General features: G+C 44.9%; 7 non-coding genes across 7 annotated transcripts; all 7 read left to right on the top strand.

The window, feature by feature from the left end:
- Positions 1-149: 149 nt before the first annotated feature.
- TRNAV-CAC (transfer RNA valine (anticodon CAC)) lies at positions 150-222 on the top strand. Its single transcript has one exon. It is a non-coding gene; the product is annotated as a tRNA-Val (tRNA).
- Positions 223-1160: 938 nt separating this feature from the next.
- Positions 1161-1233, top strand: TRNAV-AAC (transfer RNA valine (anticodon AAC)). Its single transcript has one exon. It is a non-coding gene; the product is annotated as a tRNA-Val (tRNA).
- A 276-nt stretch (positions 1234-1509) lies between these two features.
- Positions 1510-1582, top strand: TRNAV-UAC (transfer RNA valine (anticodon UAC)). The gene has a single exon. It is a non-coding gene; the product is annotated as a tRNA-Val (tRNA).
- A 943-nt stretch (positions 1583-2525) lies between these two features.
- TRNAV-AAC (transfer RNA valine (anticodon AAC)) lies at positions 2526-2598 on the top strand. Its single transcript has one exon. It is a non-coding gene; the product is annotated as a tRNA-Val (tRNA).
- A 5125-nt stretch (positions 2599-7723) lies between these two features.
- Positions 7724-7796, top strand: TRNAV-AAC (transfer RNA valine (anticodon AAC)). The gene has a single exon. It is a non-coding gene; the product is annotated as a tRNA-Val (tRNA).
- An 86-nt stretch (positions 7797-7882) lies between these two features.
- Positions 7883-7955, top strand: TRNAV-CAC (transfer RNA valine (anticodon CAC)). Its single transcript has one exon. It is a non-coding gene; the product is annotated as a tRNA-Val (tRNA).
- A 4747-nt stretch (positions 7956-12702) lies between these two features.
- On the top strand, positions 12703-12775 carry TRNAV-CAC (transfer RNA valine (anticodon CAC)). Its single transcript has one exon. It is a non-coding gene; the product is annotated as a tRNA-Val (tRNA).
- Positions 12776-19084: the final 6309 nt, after the last annotated feature.

Genomic DNA, 19084 nt, shown 5'->3' with positions numbered 1-19084 from the left:
TGTAGTGGTTATCACGTTCGCCTAACACGCGAAAGGTCCCCAGTTCGAAATTGGGCAGAACCACGCTGTTACCATTTGGTATCCAAGCTTTTGACTTTCAGTTCTTGATCTCGATTGCTTGTTGTCACCACAGTAAGCGCTTGCATCCGGTTTCTGTAGTGTAGCGGTTATCACGTTCGCCTCACACGCGAAAGGTCCCCAGTTCGAAACTGGGCAGAAACACAGCTTTTTCTCTTGGAAAATGATCTTTTTGACTTTCAGTGCTTGTTCTTTATTGCTTGCCATGACCACAGCATTTTTTGTTTGTTTGAATCGGTTGGTTTCTGTAGTGTAGCGGTTATCACGTTCGCTTTACACGTGAAAAGTCCTCAGTTTGAAACTGGGCAGAAACACAGCGTTCCTCTTGCAAACTAGCGTTTTTGACAATGAGTGCTTGATCTTTAATGCTTGCCATGACCACAGTAAACGCTCTTGTCTGGTTACTGTAGTGTAGTGATTGTCCTGTTTGCCATCCTCCTGAATGTTCCCTGTTTTGATCCCGGGCAGAAACATGTGGCTTTTCTTTATTTTGATCACAAACGTATATTGTTGGCTTAATTAGCCTTAGTTAGCATATTCTATTGCTGGTTTAATGAGCATTACTTTTACCAATGTGATTATTTCTACCCGTTTTTGCTTTTGGCAAGCATGTGTGTTTTTGACAGTGTCTAAGTGTTCCTAATTCAAGTAACACCTGATAGGATCATGGTGCGAAAGCAGGCATCTAGGTGCTTTTTCTTTTTGGCTTTTGGACAAAGGCATGAGAATGTTTTGTGGAGCATGGTTTTGTTTCCCTGTTTTTTCTTTTTCTCCAATAGCCTGACAAATGAAAGGTTCCTGTGTTGCAAAATGTACTTTGTCCTGTCTTCAGACATAGAGGAAGACCTCTTGACTTTGGCTGGCTGTTTTTTTCTTTTTCAAGTTCATTTCAGCATGTTTAAACATCTTTATCTTTGCATGGAGTTTTTGAAGTGTAGTGGTTGTCACGTTCACCTCACACGCGAAAGGTCCTCTGTTCGAAACTGGATAGAAGCATGACATTAGGCGTTGATATTAAAGCTTTTGACGTTGAGTCTTTGTTCTCGATGGCTCGTCATGACCACAGTAACCTTCCGCAGCCGGTTTCTGTAGTGTAGTGGTTATCACGTTCGCCTAACACGCGAAAGGTCCCCAGTTCGAAACTGGGCAGAAACACGCTGTTACCCTTTGGTATCCAAGCTTTTGACTTTCAGTTCTTGATCTCGATTGCTTGTTGTCACCACAGTAAGCGCTTGCATCCGGTTTCTGTAGTGTAGCGGTTATCACGTTTGCCTCACACGCGAAAAGTCCCCAGTTCGAAACTGGGCAGAAACACAGCTTTTGTCTTGGAAAACGAGCTTTTTGTCTTGGAAAACGATCTTTTTGACTTTCAGTGCTTGTTCTTTATTGCTTGCCATGACCACAGCATTTTTTGTTTGTTTGAATCGGTTGGTTTCTGTAGTGTAGCGGTTATCACGTTCGCTTTACATGCGAAAGGTCCTCAGTTCGAAACTGGGCAGAAACACAGCGTTCCTCTTGCAAACTAGTGCTTTTGACAATGAGTGCTTGATCTTTAATGCTTGCCATGACCACAGTAAACGCTCTTGTCTGGTTACTGTAGTGTAGTGATTGTCCTGTTTGCCATCCTCCTGAAAGTTCCCTGTTTTGATCCCGGGCAGAAACATGTGGCTTTTCTTTATTTTGATCACAAACGTATATTGTTGGCTTAATTAGCCTTAGTTAGCATATTCTATTGCTGGTTTAATGAGCATTACTTTTACCAATGTGATTATTTCTACCCGTTTTTGCTTTTGGCAAGCATGTGTGTTTTTGACAGTGTCTAAGTGTTCCTAATTCAAGTAACACCTGATAGGATCATGGTGCGAAAGCAGGCATCTAGGTGCTTTTTCTTTTTGGCTTTTGGACAAAGGCATGAGAATGTTTTGTGGAGCATGGTTTTGTTTCCCTGTTTGTTCTTTTTCTCCAATAGCCTGACAAATGAAAGGTTCCTGTGTTGCAAAATGCACTTTGTCCTGTCTTCAGACATAGAGGAAGACCTCTTGACTTTGGCTGGCTGTTTTTTTCTTTTTCAAGTTCATTTCAGCATGTTTAAACATCTTTAGCTTTGCATGGAGTTTCTGAAGTGTAGTGGTTGTCACGTTCTCCTCACACGTGACAGGTCCCCAGTTCGAACCTGGGCGGAAACACAGCTTTTTTTTCTCTTGGAAAACGATATTTTTGACTTTCAGTGCTTGTTCTTTATTGCTTGCCATGACCACAGCATTTTTTGTTTTTCTTTGAATCGGTTGGTTTCTGTAGTGTAGCGGTTATCACGTTTGCTTTACACACGAAAGGTCCTCAGTTCGAAACTGGATAGAAGCATGACATTAGGCGTTGATGCTAAAGCTTTTGACGTTGAGTCTTTGTTCTCGATGGCTCGTCATGACCACAGTAACCTTCCGCAGCTGGTTTCTGTAGTGTAGTGGTTATCACGTTCGCCTAACACGCGAAAGGTCCCCAGTTCGAAACTGGGCAGAAACACGATGTTACCCTTTGGTATCCAAGCTTTTGACTTTCAGTTCTTGATCTCGATTGCTTGTTGTCACCACAGTAAGCACTTGCTTCTGGTTTCTGTAGTGTAGAGGCTATCACGTTCACCTCACACGCGAAAGGTCCCCAGTTCGAAACTGGGCAGAACCACAGCTTTTCTCTTGGAAAACGATCTTTTTGACTTTCAGTGCTTGTTTTTTATTGCTTGTCATGACCACAGCACTTTTTGTTTTTTTGAATTGGTTGGTTTCTGTAGTGTAGCGTGTATCATGTTCGCTTTACACGCGGAAGGTCCTCACTTCGAAACTGGGCAGAAACACAGCGTTTCTCTTGCAAACTAGCGCTTTTGACAATGAGTGCTTGATCTTTAATGCTTGCCATGACCACAGTAAACGCTCTTGTCTGGTTACTGTAGTGTAGTGATTGTCCTGTTTGCCATCCTCCTGAAAGTTCCCTGTTTTGATCCCGGGCAGAAACATGTGTCTTTTCTTTATTTTGATCACAAACGTATATTGTTGGCTTAATTAGCATTAGTTAGCATATTCTATTGCTGGTTTAATGAGCATTACTTTTACCAATGTGATTATTTCTACCCTTTTTTGCTTTTGGCAAGCATGTGTGTTTTTGACAGTGTCTAAGTGTTCCAGGGGAAGAGTCTTGAGGAGATCATTTGCATATTCCCAGTGCCTTCTGGGATAAGTGAAGAGTCTCCGTGAGCTCAACGATCACTGGGTTTTGGCCGTTGCAGCTGAAAAGAGGAAATCGGAAAAATTTTTGCTCATCTTTCATCATTTTTAAGAAATCTCAAGATGGAAGAGGCCAGGAGCCATTTGGTGAGCTGCATTTCTTGCTACATGTTTACAGATTTACCAGTGGAAAAGCCAAACTTCTCTTGCCACAAATGCAAGCTTGTGACCCTGTTGGAGGAAAAGTTGCAAAATCTCGAAGAGAGGTTAGCTACGTTGAAGATCATTAAGGAAGGTGAAGAGTTCTTGGACAGAGCAGAATTATCTCTTCATGTTACAGAAAGAGAAGAAATTCGAAGTGCACCTGAATAAACAGAGGAATGGAGACATGTGACCCAGAGAAGCAGGAGGATCAGGAGGCAGTCAGCACCCATACTGCTCAGAAACCAGTACCAGGCTCTCACGCAGGAAAACGATGACGAAACACATCAGGATAAGACTTTGCCAACAAACAGCAACCTTGTACGCCTTCAGAGTCCTCCTAGATGGAGAAAGAAAAATGTTGTGAAGAAGAAACGGAGAGTGGTGGTCATGGGGGATTCCCTGTTGAGAGGAACAGAGGCCGCTATCTGCAGACCGGATATAACTTCAAGAGAAATGTGCTGTCTTCCAGGTGCAAAAATTAAAGATGTGTCTGACAGGATATCAGGACTCTTCAGACCTACAGATGACTATCCATTCCTGCTACTACATGTGGGAACAAATGACACCGCAAGAAACGACCTGGTAACCATCTGCAGAGACTTTGAAGACTTAGGCAAGAAAGTAAAAGAACTGGGAGCGCAGGTGGTCTTCTCTTCCATCCTCCCAGTGGATGGCCATGGAACAAGGAGGTGGAATAAGATTCTGCAGGTGAACAACTGGCTACGTCGATGGTGCCGTCAGCAACGATTTGGATTTCTGGATCACGGAGTGAACTACTTATACGATGGACTACTTGCTAGAGATGGGGTGCACCTTACGAAGACTGGAAAGCAGGTATTTGGAAGTCGCCTTGCTACACTTGTAAGGAGAGCTTTAAACTAGAACAACATGGGAAGGGAAGCAAAAGACCAGAAAAAGCCATACACCTGACAAATGCTATTGAGAACTCTGCTATTAGAAGTGGAAAGGAAGAACAAAGACGAAAGAATCTAATTAATAAAAATATTGGAGAAAGAGAAACCAATCACAAACTAAAATGTTTCTATACTAATGCACAAAGCATGGGCAACAAACAAGGAGAATTGGAACTACTAACACAGGAAAAGAAATATGATGTAATTGGAATCACCGAAACTTGGTGGGACAATACACATGATTGGAATACAAGACTAGAAGGATACAACTTATTTGCAAGAAACAGACTTGATAAACGAGGAGGGGGTGTCGCATTGTATGTTAGAAACGCGTATATCTGCACAGAGATTGAAGCTTCAGAGACTGGGAGTTCTGTGGAAACTGTTTGGGTAAGAATACAAGGACAGTACAATGGAAAGGACACCATTGTAGGCATTTACTACAGGCCGCCTGTGCAAGCTGAAGATATGGATGAACTCTTTATGCATCAAATGGCCAAGTTCTCCAAAAAATATGACATAGTTGTCATGGGAGATTTCAACTATCCAGACATTTGTTGGGAATCTCTCTCAGGCAAAACTAACAGGTCAAGGAAATTCTTATCCTCTCTTGCTGACAACTTTATCTTCCAAAAGGTAAGGGAGAAAACAAGGGGAACTGCTACCTTGGATCTAATCCTTATAAACAGGGAGGAAATGGTTGAGGAGGTAAAAGTGGCTGGGACCCTAGGAGGTAGCGACCATGCTATTTTAGAATTTTGGATAACTAGAGGCGGAAGACCTGTGAAGACTCAGACGTCAAGGTTAGATTTCAGAAAGGCAGATTTTAAGGGATTCAGAAAGAGAATTGGAGGGATCCAATGGCTGGATATCCTTAAAGACAAAAATGTCCAGGAAGGATGGGAAATCTTGAAAAATGAAATTCTCAAAGCACAGTTGTTAACAATTCCGAAAAGAGGGAAGAATAGGAAGCATTTAAGGAAACCAGGATGGATGAACACAGAACTTAAGCACATGCTAAAAAGGAAGAAAAAAATGTTTATAAAATGGAAAGACGGAGGCATATCTAAAGAAGAATATAATTCTGTCTGCAGAACCTGCAGGGCACAAATCAGATTAGCTAAAGCTGAAAATGAATTGAGGCTTGCAAGAGATGTCAAAAGCAATAATAAAGGATTTTGGGGATATGTCAAAAGTAAAAGAAAAGTCAAAGATGCTATAGGATTTTTACAGGATGAAAATGATGAAATGGTAAGACAGGATGTTGAGAAGGCTGAACTTTTAAATTCCTATTTTGCATCTGTTTTCTCTCAGAAAGGAAATGTAACATCAACTGTTATTCACTGTGCTATTAAGGGAATAGAAGAATCCAGGATATCTATAAACAGAAAGATAGTGAGAAAACACTTAGCTAACCTAAATGAATTCAAGTCTCCAGGTCCAGATGAATTACACCCCAGAGTGCCAGAAGACTGGAGAAGAGCAAATGTTGTTCCTATCTTCAAAAAGGGGAAGAAGGTGGACCCAGGCAACTATAGGCTGGTGAGTCTGACTTCTATACCAGGAAAGATCTTTGAACAAATTATTAAACAACATGTATGTCAATACCTGGATAAGAATGAAGTGATTATACAGAGTCAGCATGGGTTTGTAACTAATAAGTCATGTCACACTAATTTAATTTCCTTCTATGATGGTATCACTGATTGGGTGGATCAAGGAAATGCTGTAGATATAGTATATCTTGACTTCAGCAAAGCATTTGACAAAGTCTCTCATACAATCCTTATTGAAAAAATGACTAAGTATGGAATGGACAAGGCAACTGTTAGGTGGATTCATAACTGGCTTAGTGATCGGACCCAAAGAGTGGTCGTAAATGGCTGCACATCCAGTTGGAAGAATGTCTCAAGTGGGGTACCACAGGGCTCTGTCCTGGGCCCTGTATTGTTCAACATCTTTATCAACGATTTAGATGAAGGAATTGAGGGTAAACTGATTAAATTTGCTGATGACACAAAGCTAGGAGGGATAGCTAATACTAGAGAAGAGAGAGAGAGGATTCAAAAAGATTTAAATAAACTGGAGAAGTGGGCAGCAACTAACAGAATGGTTTTTAACAGGGAGAAATGCAAAGTACTACATCTGGGCAATAAAAATGAAAAAAGCATATATAGAATGGGAGGAATAGGGCTAAGTGACAGCACATGTGAAAAAGACTTGGGTATACTAATAGATCACAGACTGAATATGAGTCAACAGTGTGATGCAGCAGCAAAAAAGGCAAATGCAATTCTAGGATGTATTAACAGAAGCATACAGTCTAGATCACGTGAAGTCATTATTTCCCTCTACTCCTCTTTGGTCAGACCTCATCTGGAATATTGTGTCCAGTTTTGGGCACCACATTTTAAAAAAGACATCAACAAACTGGAGCAAGTTCAGAAAAGAGCGACCAGAATGGTGACCGGTCTGCAAACCCTGTCTTATGAGGAAAGGTTGCAGGATTTGGGAATGTTTAGTTTGCAAAAGAGAAGACTGAGAGGAGACTTAATAGCTGTATACAAATATCTAAAGGGCTGTCACATTGTAGAAGGATCAAATTTATTCTCATTTGCACAAGGAAAGACTAGAAGCAATGGGATGAAACTGAATGGGAGGAGACACAGATTAGATATTAGAAAAAACTTGTTGACAGTTAGAGTGATCAATGAGTGGAACAGGCTGACACGAGAAGTAGTGAGTTCTCCTTCATTGGAAGTCTTCAAACAGAGGCTGGACAGATATCTGACTGGGATGATTTAGCGAATCCTGCTTTGAGCAGGGGGTTGGACCAGATGGCCCAGGAGGTCCCTTCCAACTCTATGATTCTAATTCAATTAACACCTGATAGGCTCAAGGTGCGAAAGCAGGCATCTAGGTGCTTTTTCTTTTTGGCTTTTGGACAAAGGCATGAGAATGTTTTGTGGAAAATGGTTTTGTTTCCCTGTTTGTTCTTTTTTCCAATAGCCTGACAAATGAAAGGTTCCTGTGTTGCAAAATGCACTTTGTCCTGTCTTCAGACATAGAGGAAGACCTCTTGACTTTGGCTGGCTGTTTTTTTCTTTTTCAAGTTCATTTCATCATGTTTAAACATCTTTATCTTTGCATGGAGTTTCTGAAGTGTAGTGGTTGTCACGTACATCTCACACGCGAACGGTCCCCAGTTCGAAACTGGATAGAAGCATGACATTAGGCGTTGATATTAAAGCTTTTGACGTTGAGTCTTTGTTCTCGATGGCTCGTCATGACCACAGTAACCTTCCCCAGCCGGTTTCTGTAGTGTAGTGGTTATCACGTTCGCCTAACACGCGAAAGGTCCCCAGTTCGAATCTGGGCAGAAACACGCAGTTACCCTTTGGTATCCAAGCTTTTGACTTTCAGTTCTTGATCTCGATTGCTTGTTGTCACCACAGTAAGCGCTTGCATCCGGTTTCTGTAGTGTAGCGGTTATCAAGTTCGCCTCACACGCGAAAGGTCCCCAGTTCGAAACTGGGCAGAAACACAGCTTTTTCTCTTGGAAAACGATCTTTTTGACTTTCAGTGCTTGTTCTTTATTGCTTGCCATGACCACAGCATTTTTTGCTTGCTTGAACCGGTTGGTTTCTGTAGTGTAGCGGTTATCACATTTGCTTTACAGGCGAAAAGTCCTCAGTTCGAAACTGGGCAGAAACACAGCGTTCCTCTTGCAAACTAGCGCTTTTGACAATGAGTGCTTGATCTTTAATGCTTGCCATGACCACAGTAAACGCTCTTGTCTGGTTACTGTAGTGTAGTGATTGTCCTGTTTGCCATCCTCCTGAAAGTTCCCTGTTTTGATCCCGGGCAGAAACATGTGGCTTTTCTTTATTTTGATCACAAACGTATATTGTTGGCTTAATTAGCCTTAGTTAGCATATTCTATTGCTGGTTTAATGAGCATTACTTTTACCAATGTGATTATTTCTACCCGTTTTTGCTTTTGGCAAGCATGTGTGTTTTTGACAGTGTCTAAGTGTTCATAATTCAAGTAACACCTGATAGGATCAAGGTGCGAAAGCAGGCATCTAGGTGCTTTTTCTTTTTGGCTTTTGGACAAAGGCATGAGAATGTTTTGTGGATCATGGTTTTGTTTCCCTGTTTGTTCTTTTTCTCCAATAGCCTGACAAATGAAAGGTTCCTGTGTTGCAAAATGCACTTTGTCCTGTCTTCAGACATAGAGGAAGACCTCTTGACTTTGGCTGGCTGTTTTTTTCTTTTTCAAGTTCATTTCAGCATGTTTAAACATCTTTAGCTTTGCATGGAGTTTCAGAAGTGTAGTGGTTGTCACGTTCACCTCACACGCGAACGGTCCCCAGTTCGAAACTGGATAGAAGTGTAGTGTCGGTGGTGGTGGGGTGGTCCTACTTTTATACCGCGCAGAGATGACAACAGAGACACGATGGAGGCAGATTCTGGGTGCAACAGGTCCAAGTTTATTTCTTCACTTGCCGTCCGACTGACGGCACACCTCGCGGCCCTCCGTTTCCAGAGCCGCTTCTCACACCGTACACTGGAGACGTGTCTGCACACACCGTCCCCTCCTTTACTGTCGACGCTCCTGACAGTTCCGTCACTGTGGCCACCTTTGGCCCATTAACCAACAGCGCTTCTACTGCTCAGTCGTCGTGTCACATACGGTGTCTTACACCCAGTACCTCGTCTCAACTGCGGTCCTTTCCTGTCAGGACCACCCCCCTGATGTCCTCTCTCCTCAGTCCCCCTGGTCTGGATTCTCCTCAGGGCACACAGACTGGCGTAGTCCTCCTGTCACCTGGGCTTCCCCTGGGGACTGGATCTTTCTGGAACCCTCCCTCAGTATTTATAACTCCCCCGGTTCCTTGAAACTGTCACTCTAACTGTCACCACGCCCCCCATGACCAATGGTTTCTAAAGCCCTAAGCTGCTGTAAAGTCCTTTGCTCACACTCCACCCTGCCATCTAATGGTCATCCCAAGGTACTGCACGTCCACTACACTTTCCTAGTTGTTTCCCCACTGTAATCACTGACTCCTACCTACACTGTGCAAACCTATCTTTCTTCACTCTGACTAGTCCGTCCATCCGTCAGGTCACCTTCCCTACACTCCCCCTTCCTTTGTCCATTGTCGTCCTCGACAATCGTCATCCCTGCCTTCGTCGTTCTGAATCTACACCTACATTCTGTTGTCGGACCAGAAGTTGAGCCAAACCCACTATCTGCGGGGGCCGAACCATACTGGGAGCACTATGCTCTGAGCAGCCTACTGCTACTCACCAGCGCGCACGCCACATGACAATGTCTTTCAAATTGGGCAAGGTACACCCGTATTCTCTCTACGGCGTGTATCTTTCCCCTACTCTCCCCTACTGTTACCTTTCACTATCCGGTACGCCATGATCGAGGCCACTCACCTACCAGATCATTGCCGGCGCCCGCCTTTCCTTCTTCAGGGGTGTCCGTGGTGTTGGGGACCTGACCTAGGACGGCTGTCTTTCTCACGTCTTCCAACTCATTTTCCTTCTTTCAATTACATGTCATGGTCGGCGTCCCGGTCTCCCAGACCTCCTCAACTCTTAGATCCCTACCGGATCTCACACTTTCCTTTGGTCCCGCAGACCTTCCCTTACCCGGACCTGTTGCATTTACTTTGGCATATTATACATTAAACAACTTTATAATAGCACAAGTACCCATTTTTATAATTTTTTTTTTCTTGCTTTTAAAACCAAAATATAACATAACATTGCAAGTCTCCTTTCCTCCTCCCTTCCTTGGACATGGACACTCCCTCTCTTCTAAGTATCCCGCGCTCTGTCAGTCTAAAAAGTAAACACAATCTATCCTGTAAGAGGAACATAGAAAAACAGACATAAAAATCACAGATAAACATTTCTTTTTTTTTTTAAAAGCTGACCGCGAACTGTCCTTTTGACCTGCACAACGAACTCCTGACAGTTCAATCCTCCTTTCGGTGGTCAGTAGTATGGAACCCCACAACCGTGGAGCTCCCAGGATGCAAGAAGTGTCCCTTTCTGCAAGATAGTATAAACGAGCCATCCCGGGGGTCGTGCAGCCGCCATGCCAGCCTCTCCCCTCTCATGGAGCAGGTTCCAGACTTCCTGCCCCCTGGCCCTCTTCTTCTCTATAACTCCTGCGACCCAAACAGAGGGTCCGGCATGAGCCCTGGAGTCCGGTGGGCGGGACTTAACCGAGGAAGGACGTGGATCAGAGGCGGCCGATGATTCCTGCAGCTCAACAGCCGCTGGGGCCAGGTGGCAAATGGGGACAACCGGGTCCTTGGAGGCTGGAATCACAAGGCCCACTAAGTCGGCCGCAGTCGACTTCAGCAGCGGCATAACCGCGGCCTCAGGACAGGCCGCATCCACTACTTCCAATGGAGCCGGAGTAACGGCCGGTTCCAACGACGCAGCTGCTATCAGCAGGGGGAACGCAGCAGCGTCTTCTTTGGATGACTTCCGCACTGGCGGCTCCAGGCGGGGTACCTCAGGGACTTGAGCAGGGGCCTCGCACAACTCTGCATACACCACTGGGCCCGATGTACCCAGGCCTTCCGGTGCGCAGGGGGCAGCGTGCTGCGGCGGAATGATGAGGGCCGCTGGCGGAGGCACTAGTGGTGCCGGGGGTACTCTCACCTTCCCCGGCGCTGCGGCCTCCATCACATCAATACGTGGCTTCACCCGCAGCCTCCGTCCCTTGCTCCACTGTCCCGCGGGTTTTTCCCCTAAACTCGGGGGCTCCGCTGAGAAGTCCTCTGCTGGTATTGGTGGCGGCCGTTTTCGCTGACTCCGCTCAGGCTCCGCTCCCCAGCTCAGCATCCCGCTGCTCTCCCGTGGCTCTGAGGGCGACTTCTGGCACAGCTCCATCCCCTGCCGCCACTGCCACTCTAGGCGGCCGATGCCCCGACACCTGCAGAGTCTCATACCGTCCGTTGGGCAGCACTCGAATGGCATCAGACAGCCGCAGCCAAGTTTTTCTTCTGTGCCACTCCCTCTGTGAGGTGAGGTGTCGGCAGGCCTCTCCACCATCCTGTCAGGGTCCAATATATGGAAGCGTCGATTTCCAGGCACATACTGCTTCCTTTTGGGGTACGTTGGAGGGGGTCCCAGTCCATTCAACACGACTGCAAACACCCGGACCTCTCCTCTGCGCTGAAGCAACACCGCCATACTGCACAGTACCTGGTACCGCCCCGGATCCTCTGCTGGCCACACAGATCCGCCACAGCGCTTCCCATTTGTATTCCACAGGTAGGTCATTTGTAATCCACAGGTAATTGTAATCCAAACAGAGTAGTCCAAGTCCTTTTCCATTCTTTGAGGCAGGTCTGCCGCAGAAGATGAGGTATTAGCGGCGGCGATCCTGCTGACTACGCCAAATGTAGGGTCGGTGGTGGGGTGCTGAGCTGGGGGGGTGGTCCTACTTTTATACCGCGCAGAGATGACAACAGAGACACGATGGAGGCAGATTCTGGGTGCAACAGGTCCAAGTTTATTTCTTCACTTGCCGTCCGACTGACGGCACACCTCGCGGCCCTCCGTTTCCAGAGCCGCTTCTCACACCGTACACTGGAGACGTGTCTGCACACACCGTCCCCTCCTTTACTGTCGACGCTCCTGACAGTTCCGTCACTGTGGCCACCTTAGGCCCATTAACCAACAGCGCTTCTACTGCACAGTCGTCGTGTCACATACGGTGTCTTACACCCAGTACCTCGTCTCAACTGCGGTCCTTTCTTGTCAGGACCACCCCCCTGACGTCCTCTCTCCTCAGTCCCCCTGGTCTGGATTCTCCTCAGGGCACACAGACTGGCGTAGTCCTCCTGTCACCTGGGCTCCCCCTGGGGACTGGATCTTTCTGGAACCCTCCCTCAGTATTTATAACTCCCCCGGTTCCTTGAAACTGTCACTCTAACTGTCACCACGCCCCCCATGACCAACGGTTTCTAAAGCCCTAAGCTGCTGTAAAGTCCTTTGCTCACACTCCACCCTGCCATCTAATGGTCATCCCAAGGTACTGCACGTCCACTACACTTTCCTAGTTGTTTCCCCACTGTAATCACTGACTCCTACCTACACTGTGCAAACCTATCTTTCTTCACTCTGACTAGTCCGTCCATCCGTCAGGTCACCTTCCCTACAGAAGCATGACATTAGGCGTTGATATTAAAGCTTTTGACGTTGAGTCTTTGTTCTCGATGGCTCGTCATGACCACAGTAACCTTCCGCAGCCGGTTTCTGTAGTGTAGTGGTTATCACGTTCGCCTCACACGCGAAAGGTCCCCAGTTCGAAACTGGGCAAAAGCACAGCTTTTTCTCTTGGAAAATGATCTTGTTGACTTTCAGTGCTTGTTCTTTATTGCTTGCCATGACCACAGCATTTTTTGATTGCTTGAATCGGTTGGTTTCTGTTGTGTACAAGTTATCACGTTCGCTTTACACGCAAAAGGTCCTCAGTTCGAAACTGGGCAGAAACACAGCGTTCCTCTTGCAAACTAGCGCTTTTGACAATGAGTGCTTGATCTTTAATGCTTGCCATGACCACAGTAAACGCTCTTGTCTGGTTACTGTAGTGTAGTGATTGTCCTGTTTGCCATCCTCCTGAAAGTTCCCTGTTTTGATCCCGGGCAGAAACATGTGGCTTTTCTTTATTTTGATCACAAACGTATATTGTTGGCTTAATTAGCCTTAGTTAGCATATTCTATTGCTGGTTTAATGAGCATTACTTTTACCAATGTGATTATTTCTACCCGTTTTTGCTTTTGGCAAGCATGTGTGTTTTTGACAGTGTCTAAGTGTTCCTAATTCAAGTAACACCTGATAGGATCAAGGTGCGAAAGCAGGCATCTAGGTGCTTTTTCTTTTTGACTTTTGGACAAAGGCATGAGAATGTTTTGTGGAGCATGGTTTTGTTTCCCTGTTTGTTCTTTTTCTCCAATAGCCTGACAAATGAAAGGTTCCTGTGTTGCAAAATGCACTTTGTCCTGTCTTCAGACATAGAGGAAGACCTCTTGACTTTGGCTGGCTGTTTTTTTCTTTTTCAAGTTCATTTCAGCATGTTTAAACATCTTTAGCTTTGCATGGAGTTTTTGAAGTGTAGTGGTTGTCACGTTCACCTCACACGCGAATGGTCCCCAGTTCGAAACTGGATAGAAGCATGACATTAGGCGTTGATATTAAAGCTTTTGACATTGAGTCTTTGTTCTCGATGGCTCGTCATGACCACAGTAACCTTCCACAGCCGGTTTCAGTAGTGTAGTGGTTATCACTTTCGCCTAACACGCGAAAGGTCCCCAGTTCGAAACTGGGCAGAAACACGCTGTTACTCTTTGGTATCCAAGCTTTTGACTTTCAGTTCTTGATCTCGATTGCTTGTTGTCACCACAGTAAGCGCTTGCATCTGGTTTCTGTAGTGTAGCGGTTATCACGTTCGCCTCACACGCCATAGGTCCCCAGTTCGAAACTGGGCAGAAACACAGCGTTCATCTTGGAAAACGATCTTTTTGACTGTCAGTGCTTGTTCTTTATTGCTTGCCATGACCACAGCATTTTTTGTTTGTTTGAATCTGTAGGTTTCTGTAGTGTAGCGGTTATCACGTTCGCCTCACACGCCATAGGTCCCCAGTTCGAAACTGGGCAGAAACACAGCTTTTCTCTTGCAAACTAGCGCTTTTGACAATGAGTGCTTGATCTTTAATGCTTGCCATGACCACAGTAAATGCTCTTGTCTGGTTACTGTAGTGTAGTGATTATCCTGTTTGCCATTGTCGGGATCCCTCAGATATCTCTTTCTTCTGAAGGACCGATGTTCTTGCGTGTAAGGCACCATATGTCTCTAATTGATTGCTCCGTCGAGAAGGATAACACAGACACAAGCTGTATAATACCACTCTGGATGCCTGCCAAGACGCCTCTGGCTTATCAGTTAGGCTTCCATCTTTTATAGCAAAGAATTTAAACATTTACAGACATGCGCAGTATAAAAAATGATTTCCCAACTTGTTTTCTACAAAGAATGTCATGTAGGCTAAAAAGCAGGAGTATTTGACCTTGGTTCACAAGGGAACAGAAAAGATAAGTTTTAAACAAGAAAATGCAACATAGACAGAACTCAATTTAACTCCTTCAGTTCCTATCATTCCCCCCTTTGACATCTTTATTCTTCACAATCTGGAACACTGGATCCTGCAACGACAGCTGATAGTGCCCTATTCACCAGGTACTATCCCAGGCCGACGGGTTGCCCGAGGGAGACAGGTATCTTCTTTTACCCTCTCCATCCCCCAGTTACTAAGGCCACGTCTGTCATCACAAGAGTACGCTCCTTCATGCCAGAAATGAGATGTCAACCTAAAACCCCTACTGGTAACCATTTATATGCATTGTCTCCACATATCCAGTACATGTCACTAGGTAGGTCCCATAGGGCTGAATGTTGTAATACCAGTCTATGAACCAAATCTATGAACGCAGATACATTCTGAAGCATACACCAATTTGGAAGTTGTCCTAAAGGGCTACAATAGCCTACATCGGGATTTCCACAGGTGGGAATTCCTTTCTCATATCCAGATGACTCGTTGCAAGGTATATTACCTGAAATATTAAAACAAGTTTCATTATTGCCCTGGGGAAATAAATTGGAATACTCCCAGGACGTGTTATGCAACCTTCTTTCTAGCAGTATTGGTTTGAAGGCATCAGTAGAGTGGGAAGTTACATTAAAACTAACTTGTAGGCCATACATTGGAATTTGCCCCAGGTAGGTTAATCGAGTTCTATTCCTGGGTACCCGAGCCCCCCCTTTATATGCCAGATATTGAAGGTGTGCATTACTTCCTGAAAGGTTACCCTGCCACCAAGGGTATCCTACCCATCCCACAATAGGTATTCCAACAGTTGTGTTCCATAACTTCACATTATTTGTGGCATTATTAGCAAGTGTATCAGAACAACTGGTCCAGGCAAATAATTCCTCGGGTGGCACAGGAATAACAAGGAACGGAATACTAGTGGCTGATACTGGTGAATGTGTGCAGATCCAGCAATCTGCTGGAGGCTGAGTGTCATTTAACCTATCATTCAGTAATTTTTCATGATGTTGTATAAACTTATTATTCAAGGACATTGGAGAATTTAGACTGTCCCATGCAGCTACCATTATTACAGATAATGCAACAAAACTAAACCAAAACATTATGCACTCTTATGCTTTGTTAATTCCTGTGGCTAGTTTGCAATGTGATGCGTGGATCCAGGTTGGTCGTCCTTCCAACTTAACAGAAGTAGGCGTTGTCAGGAGTATTTGGTAAGGTCCCTGATATCGGGGTTCAAGGGTCTTTCTGGAGTGTTTCTTGACATATACGTAATCACCAGGTTGCAGACAGTGAGTTCCTTCCACACTATCTGGATCTGGAATGGAAGAGAAAACTAGAGAATGCATTTGAGTTAAATGCTTTTGCAACTGGATTACATAACTTGTCAAATTATCCACATTGAGTGTTAAGACCTGTGGGTAGTACAACCCTGTGTTTGGTGGTCTTCCAAACAGTATCTCGAAGGGTGACAGTTTAGCTTTCCCCATGGGTGTGTACCCTACTGAGAATAATGCTAATGGGAGACACTCTGGCCATGGTCTATGGGTCTGCTCCATGGTTTTCTGTATTTTCATTTTTAGTGTCCCGTTCATTCTTTCTACCTTCCCTGAACTCTGTGGGTGGTAGGGTGTATGAAATGCTTGTTCTACACCTATCATTTGCATTACATTTTGCATTACCTCAGCAGTAAAGTGTGTACCTCTGTCTGATTCAATTGTTTCAGGGACACCGAATCGTGGTACTAGTTCCATCACCAGTTTCTTTGCAGTAGCTCGAGCTGTAGCCGTTTTCACCGGGTAGGCCTCTGGCCATCCAGAGAAGAGATCTACACATACTAGGATATTTGCATACACTCCTACCTTGGTAGCTGTATGTCGTCAATCTGCCGTCTCTGAAATGGGTAGAGAGGCCTAGGTGTCGCTTTCTTAGGGACTTTTACTGTTTTACCTGGGTTGTGCTGTGCACAGATGAGGCATGATTGTACAAGTTTCGCGGCTGCGTAACTGAAACCAGGAGCGATCCAGAAGGCATCTACCATGGCACACATGTGACTTTTTGAGGTGTGATTGGGGCCATGTGCTGCTTGCGCCATGATTGGGAACAGGGACTTTGGTGGGCACATTTTATCCTTATTCTCCCATACTCCATTTGAGTTCAGCTCAGCTCCTAGTCTCCCCTGGTGTACCTTCTCTGTTTGGGCAGCCTTTTGCTGGAGGGATTTCAGGACATCTAGACCCAATGTGGCTGGAATACGCTGACTCCCCGCCACCGTCCACTGCTCTCTCTAGGCTGCCTTGTGCTATTTTAGCAGCCTCGTTCGCCCTTCTATTGCCCTCTACCTCCACGGAGTCACCTTTGTGTGTGCTTTTACCTTGACAATGCCAAACTGGACTGGTAACATCAATGCCTCCATCAATTGTTTCACCAGCTCTGCATTTTTAATGGGCTTCGAATCTGTGAAAATATTAGCGACTTTACCTGCAGCAGCTCTACACGCCTCAGTGAGTGCCTTCAACTCTGCCTCCTGCGCCGACATGTGAGGAGAGAGTGGTTCCGCTCGGATTACCTCATGTCAGTATACTACTGCATATCCAGTGTAGAATCGTCCATCCTGGTGGTATCTGGGGCCATCTACAAAAAAGAAACTCAAAGTCTGCATTAGGAACAGGTTTTTCATGAATGTGTGCAAACCCAACTGTCTCCTGACTCATCAGTTCTATGCAGACATGTTCATGCGTCATGTCAAAGTATCCTTCCTCACTTGCTAATACGGTCACCAATTCCCCCTTTTCTGAATCCACAGGCAGGAGGGTGGCTGGATTCAGAACGTTACATCTTGTGAGGAGTGACATACTCAGGAATTAGTAGAGCACACTCAAGTTGGAGCTATCTGGCCATAGACAGATGTTTTGGTTGAACTTGTAGGAGTATGGCATGGATGTCATGTGGGGAATAGATTGTCAAAAGAAACGTCAGTGTCATCTCACATGCCTTCCCTATTACGTCTCCACTTTTTTCCTTGTGCTCCAGCATACATGACAGGTCGTTTTATTGTCCTTGTTTGCTCAATTTCTTTAGCTACCTTAAGGAGGTCTTTCAGATCTACATGTCTCCATTCAGGTCTGGCTGTCTGTACTGCGTCTCGTAAGTCTTTGTTCATACCGTCAATGAATGCATTCACCAGTATTCTAACATCAAGTGGGTTTATGCAAATGTACCCCATGTCTGCCCATTTCAGCTGTAACCGTCCAAAGTACATCTCTACACTCTCTCCTTTTTGCTGTGTCACATTAGTCAGGAGTACAGACTGCTCTGATTGTTCCACTGCAGCCCATTGTCTTAGTGACTCACAGTACGTCTCCCCAGATCGTGCAGATTTATCATCCATGCCCCAAGCCTGATTCTTTGTCACATCTGTGTGTGTCTTAATTATATGTCCTAGTGCGTCACCTGCCTTTAAACTCACCAACCTCTCTAGGTCTGCCCAGGTACACTTATATGTCTGCTGTACTTCCTTTATGTGTCTGTAAAACAGGAATGGTTGGTCTTCAGGGTCAGGCAGCTGCTTCAGCAAAGCTAGCTGGTCAGAGGGGCTCCAGGGACAATACTCCTGCATCTTTCTTATTCTAGTCACACTTCTAGGTCCTGATGGGGTTGGTCGTCTGATGTCTACTGTCAGCTTACTCCTCAAGGGCCAATGTCCCCACTACCCACTATCCACACTATTATGTCAGCTTCTTATGATCTTGTCTGGATAGGATTTAGTGCAATTCGCTTAGGTCAGTAGCACAGGTCACACAAGTAGCTATTCAGTCTGGGTTTGTCTGAGTCTGACCACAGTGTTTACAAGTCCATCTGTTTTGTCTGGGTCTCTGGTTACACTTTGTCAATCAAACATTCATAATACACCTTCCATACTGCTGCACATTCTCAAGCATCATTTATTCACTTGCTATTTTCTTCCCTTGTCTGTGCCTTTTTGTACATCCAAACATTCACACTCTAGTATTTTTGCCTTTTTCAATATTTGTCCCACTTGTTTTACTGCTTCCTTCCTGCTCTGTCTTTTGTAATTTGACACAATTTGCTATACAAATCAATCACACAACTAGAAGCAGGTTCAAACACATTAATGACCAAGCAATCACTTACAATGACCAAACAATCACTTACAATTCCCTTCTAAATTAGGCACCATATCTTACTTTTAACTTCCAATCTTCAATTAAGTACTGTTGCTTTAAAATGCACAAATCTTTCAGCGCGTACCTTACGGATAGAATTACAGAGAATTTTGAGCACAGCTCACACTCAGCAGAGATAAGAGCGAAGGGAGAAGAAAAACTGCGCAGCGCCATCTTTCCTCCCTCCCGTCAGAATGCAGCGTCGTCCTTCACAGAATTCTGTAGTTCTTTAGACTTATCAAAATCAATTTCTACAAAGAAACTCAAAATCACGGGATTTCACTGTAAGGGTAGATAACTGTATAATGAGATTAACCATGCCTTGCCCTTTTTC

Source organism: Dendrobates tinctorius, unplaced genomic scaffold (assembly GCF_039654945.1).
Source record: "Dendrobates tinctorius isolate UK_male_01 unplaced genomic scaffold, ASM3965494v1 ptg000421c, whole genome shotgun sequence".
Lineage (NCBI taxonomy): Eukaryota > Metazoa > Chordata > Amphibia > Anura > Dendrobatidae > Dendrobates > Dendrobates tinctorius.
The sequence above is the reverse complement of the archived record's forward strand: the minus strand, read 5'-3'. Positions and strand labels throughout refer to the sequence as shown.